At 45.7% G+C, this 5,797-nt stretch overlaps 1 pseudogene; it reads right to left on the bottom strand.

The window, feature by feature from the left end:
* Positions 1-2,880: 2,880 nt before the first annotated feature.
* Positions 2,881-4,105, bottom strand: LOC118729609 (annotated as a pseudogene).
* Between the last annotated feature and the right edge of the window lie 1,692 nt (positions 4,106-5,797).

The raw sequence follows: 5,797 nt of genomic DNA on the forward strand, positions 1-5,797 counted from the left end.
AATGATAAACATAAACTTTTTCAGCAGGGCCCTGTGAACACCTAGGTCTGACCTCCCTCTCCCAGAGCCAGAGAGTAGAAAGGGAGCAAGTTTGCTCTGCCAGCATCTCTTCCCCATTGTGCAGTTGGTGGGGTCAGAACAGACACTTCAGAAGATCATTGAAATCTACATATAATGGAATGTTATTCAGTCTTTCAAAAGAAAGAAAATTCTGACACATGATACAATATCTATGAATCTTGAAGACATTATGCGAAGTGAAATAAACCAGTAACAAAGGACAAATACTATATGATGTTGCTTATATATGATATCTAGAACAGTGAAATTCCTAGAGACAGAACGTAGAATGGTGGTTAGGGAATGGGGAGTTACTGTTTAATGAGAGTTTGAGAAGATGAAATATCTCTGGAGATGGATGGTGGCATGATTGTACAACAATGTGAATGTATTTAATACCACTGAACTGACACTTAAAAATAGCTAAGACAGTAAATGTTGTCTATTTTTACAACAATAAAAAAAGAACTTTGCATTGAAATGGAAATTGTCAATTTTATGGTGACACTAGAAAGACCTTCACAGATTGTTGAGAACAATAGTGTCAATTCAGAGATAAGTAAAATGAGGTCAAGGAGGTAGCATAATTTACTAGAAAAGTTGTGGCAAGTGAGAGTCCCAACCAAGACTAAAACAAACTTTTCAACCTCCCAGGACACGGCTCTTTCCACAGCAGCTTTAACAACCCAGGGCTTTCAAGAGACATATAAATTATGGAGAAAGTTAGGGGTCTTACCACTGATCCCACAACATTAAAATACCCTCCCTTAGAGCAAAGACCACAGGCATTACTTTTGTTTGTTTAGCTGTCTGCTCCCTTCAGACTCTAAGATCCTTGATAGCAAGATCAATGTATTTTTTTTAAAGACTTTAGTTTTTTAGAGCAATTTTAGTTCACAGCAAAATTGAGAAGGTACAAAAAATTCTCTTATATCTCTGCTCCATTAGGAAAACCTGAACCAGAGGTTTTTGACACATCATAATCACTGAAAGTTCATAGTTTACCTTAAGGTTCATTCTTTGTGTGTACATTCTATGGGCTTGGACAAACCTATAACGACATGTATCTAACATAATAGTATCATACAGAGTAATTTCACTTCCATAGAAATCATCTATGCTCAGCCTATTTATCCCTCTCTCCCCAAACCCTAGCAAGTAGTAATCTTTTTACTTTCTCCCAGTTTTGTCTTTTCTAGAAAGTCATGTAGTTGGAATCCTATAGTATGTAGCTCTTTCAAATTAGCTTCTTTCACTTATTAATATTCATTTAAGCTTCTTCTAAGTCTTAGAATAGCTTGAAAGCTCATTTATTTTTATCCCTGAATAATAACACATTGTATGGATTTATTTATTCACTAAATAAATGAATGAATATTTATTTATCCATCAGTTTATTTATTCATTAAACATGTATTATTTTACTTTTATATTTCAACACCTAGCAACTTGCCTAGCACATAATAAAATATGCACAAATATTTGTTAAATGAATGAATAAATAAACAAATCTCCTATCAGCAGGCATAGTTTAGTTAGCCAGGAAGACAAATATCAAGAAGAGAATGGTCTGGAAGTTTTGTTATTTTATTTATCAACTAGAAGCCCAGTTCACAAAATTCATGCTCTTGAACAGGGTCCCTCAGTCAGCCTGCACCCTCTCACAATCCAGGATTCCTCAGCTTAGACCTACCAGCTTAGGCCCATTTCACATGAGGAACAGGCCTCAGCCAACAGTTGCAAACCCCTCTCACAGTCCGGGGCCTCTCACTCCTCACCGCCCACTTGCCTTAGCGCTCCCATGGAGGCAGGAGAGGCTCCTGCCGCCACCACTGCGCTTGCCAGCAGTGAGCCCTATCTCTCTGTGAAATTGTCTGAGGGTCAACTGCTCTCTTCCTTCTCAGTTAGAGGGAGCAGTATGTGAAGGCAGAGGGCACTATCCTGGAACGCAGAGGGCTGCCCGGAGCTGAGAGGAGTGGCCAGGCCCAGGGGATGAGAGGTGGAAACAGAGGATGCTATCTCACCCAATTGTGGGGCGGGCTGGCCGGCCTTCATCTGTCTGACCCCACCCAGGAAGGAACTGAGCTGGGTGTCTGCATCTCCATTCTCCATCCTTCCATCTGTGATACCTGTCACCCTTGCCAGGCCTCCCCCAAAGTGCGTTCAGCTCAATCCCTGAACGTACAAGGGCATGGGGTGGGGGTGGGAGGCTCTACTCCAGTGCCCCCTGATTCCCAGTGACAGGACCTGGTCGACAGGACCTGGTTGACGGTGGCTACAGCTGCAGAACATAGATCTGAGTCAAAAAAAGCTGGGAATGCAGACTTTCATATGAGCCCCTCTTCCAAAAGGTGGCAGTTTATTCATATGGTAGCAAAGACATCTTCAAGAGTAACATAAGTGGGTAAGTCAGGGCCAAGCTGGGCCATTTCCTTACCCAGCTTCTCTAAGGCAGATGGACAGAAGCAAGTCTCAGCTCTTTGCTACTACCAGGACACTACCAGGGCTTTTTAAAGTCTAAAGGACAGTAGTCTGTCTCCATTCTTGCTCTTTGGGATTTTTTCATCATTGGATAAAAGGACATGTATATTGGGGCAATCCTCTCGAGACACAATATTCGAGTTGCACCCATGTGACAACGAAAGCATCCCACAGAGTGAGGGAGCTGACAGATTGGAAGCAGGGAAATCTGAAAACCAAAAGGATGACAGAAATGCTAAACCTTTCCTTCACACATCTGACACCTCTCAGGCGGCTTGCAAGCCTGGCCTTGGCTGGACCTTTACTACTTGATGTCTTGGCAGGCTACCCTGAGCCCTGCTAGGTGCTGTGCAGGGTCTCCTGAGATCAGGAGGAGTCACCCCATCCCGCAAGCCACTCCTGGTACAGCTCTTGCACATGAGCACTGGTCTCAGGGGGCCACATCGGCATGGCAGTGTAGATGCCTTCCAACTGCCACAGCAGTGCCCTGTCTACACACCCGTCTGCTGCCTACGCATGGCTGGCACAGGCCAGGACCTCCATGAAGTGGCAGGGGAACTTGCCTCTCTACAGCTTCAGGACCATTTCTGGATGTTCCAAAAGCCATAAGCAGTCTCAAAGTATAGCAAAGACTCTTCGCCCTTTCAAGGTTGACCTCCTTAAAGTCTTTGTTCCTCAGGGTGTGGTAGGTGAGCACCCTCAAATCCTCATTGAACAGCTCGTGGCCATATGCCTGAAGATGTGTGCCAGGGAACCATCAGAGCTGGCACCCTCAAGGAGCCTCACCTCCTCCTTCATGTCTCCAAAGAGGGTGTCCACAGTGGAATCATTCAAGGCGAGGTCACTCTGCTCCACTATCTGGAGAATTTCACCTTAGATTAACCTGCAATCAGCACCCTGGGAACTATGTAAAGATGTGGGAACATCTTCTCAAAGGGCTTCCAGTTTCTTGTCATAACATGGGGCCATAATGGCGTGGAAAATCTTGTCTGGGGACAGGTTCTGCCATCTGGCGAAGTAATCCTTCACCAGAGAGCCCACGATCTGCTTGGAGACTTGGCCGTGCAGAGGTGGGGGTGATGGGGTGACCCAGCACACGCTCTGCAAATCAGATCCAGCCGGGGCAGCGGAGGTCAGCACGGTCGCCGGGGCTCTTCCTCATGACGCACAAATTCCTTCTGACTCTCCAGGATGCTGAAGTCTGCAGCTATCTTCATGTCTAAGACGGTGTGCCCCAAGGCTTTTGAGGAAGCCACAGAGCCTTCTGGATGCATCAGTGACATTGAGGCTGAATTCAGCAGCAAAATAAGGCAGAAACTAAGGACACACACACTGCCAGCACCTTGTGCTGTGAGGTATCACATTCCTTATTAAGGTTCAGAACACAGAAGAAATCCTTGGTGTTCTGTTGAGAAAGTTGGACTTCTTCCTCTGTGGTCACACAACTGTCTCATGCCAGGCAGTCACTCAGAAATATCTTGGCACTGGCTAACTTATGGAATTCTCTCTTCTCTTCATTCTCTGGGCCAGATTCCAGACATTGACTGCAGCATTCATTGGTCATCAGGTGTTTTGTTTTTGTTTTTACTTTTTTATTTTATTTTATTTTATTACATTCCTTCCATGTGCAGTGCTCATACTTCATCTGGAGCTGGGTGGGCAGGGGCCTGGCTTGAGTGACCTGGAGGAAGCACGGGGAGGGCAGTCACCACTGGTTACCCCTGGTGCTGCTGGTAGTATTATTTCTTTCTTATAGAGCAGTGTTTCCCAAACTTTTGACATATGTGTACCCCTTCTATAATTTTCGTAATGCTGAGTACCCCTCATACTCATGAGAACGTAGAATTAGGCACAGCTAAGCACAGTGCAGTGCATATCCCCACCAAACTCCGGTGCAATGAGTACCCCCACCAAACTCTTCCAATACCCCTGGAGGAACATGTACCACACTTTGGGAAACACTGTTGTAGAGTATCTAGGGCAGGGAAGCAGCCACAGTGCCTGAGGCCAAGTTCCAGGAGGTTGATAGCGCTTGTTGGGATTGTGCCAGTGGCGCTTGTTCATTGGTGCCTGTCCTTTCCTCTGGAGATTGAACCACCCTGCCTCTGCTACCGATTTATTGGAGTCTGAGGCCCAGGAGGAGGGACCAAGTGGTTTGCCTTCTGCCTGTCTGCTCACCAGTTGCTGCTGCCACAGATTCATCAGAGCCTGAGGGACCCTGGTTCACCCGTTAGCCTTCCTCTGATTAATGGAGCCTGCTTGTTCAATTGTCCATCCGGTCGTTCAGGTCGTGATGGCCCCTGGCTTTTTATATGTTAGGATAATGGAGTAATGGGGCCAGAAACTAACTTTAAGAAGTAATCATTAAGAATCCAAAATGGTAGAGAAGTATGTGGAAGCTGGTACTCTCCCAGATGAAAAAACAACTAAAATATAGAAAACCATCCTGAATAATCAACTGAAGACTAGCTAGAGAGAACACTGATAACCAAGGATGAAAAGAGGAGACTGCATTAAGACTGATAGAAAGTGCGGAGGTGGGAAAGGGCTGTATGGATTCCCACAGATAGCAGCTGAAGGTCCAGAGAGATATCTCAGTTTGGGGGATTATCACTGAGGACTCTGGGGTTTAACCCAAAGCCTGGGCTTCCTAGCCCAGAGAACCAGAGCTGAGAAAAGTGCTCCCATAACATATGGCTGTGAAAAGCTGTAGGGTTGCTGTCTGCCAAGGTGAGATGGCTGGAAATGCAGGAAAACTCATAGTGAGCCAATGCACAAAATTTTGTGTGCAACCACTCACCTTTGGCTCCAGCAAGAGAGGTGGGCAGAGTGGACTAGAACTGTGTGAACAGAATTGAAGGTGGGAGCTCTAAGGTTAGAATTCAGAAGGCAGACACCCTGGTTTCCTGTGCTGAGTCATTTCCTCATACTGCAGGGGATATCTTTCTCTGACAGACTTCTAACAACCAGGCAACTTTTGCTCTAGTGAAGGGGGAGAAGCAATTGCCCCACCCTTTTGGAAAATCTCTACCATTTGGTCAAAAGCCTGAGGCTAATCAAGACTGAATAACAATCAGACTACGGGCAGAGGCAGATCTCTGGAGACTTTGAGTCTTTGTCTGATCTCCTTGGAGCCCAAGGCTAGAAAAAGCAGACCTGGGTACACATCTTGGTCCTTTCTAAAAGCACAAAACCCCAGCAGAGGGAGCCACAAGCTGTGGATTGCTGCTAGCTCCAAAAAAGGGACTCAGGGCCA

Source organism: Pipistrellus kuhlii, unplaced genomic scaffold (assembly GCF_014108245.1).
Source record: "Pipistrellus kuhlii isolate mPipKuh1 unplaced genomic scaffold, mPipKuh1.p scaffold_m20_p_3, whole genome shotgun sequence".
Classification (NCBI taxonomy): Eukaryota; Metazoa; Chordata; class Mammalia; order Chiroptera; family Vespertilionidae; genus Pipistrellus; species Pipistrellus kuhlii.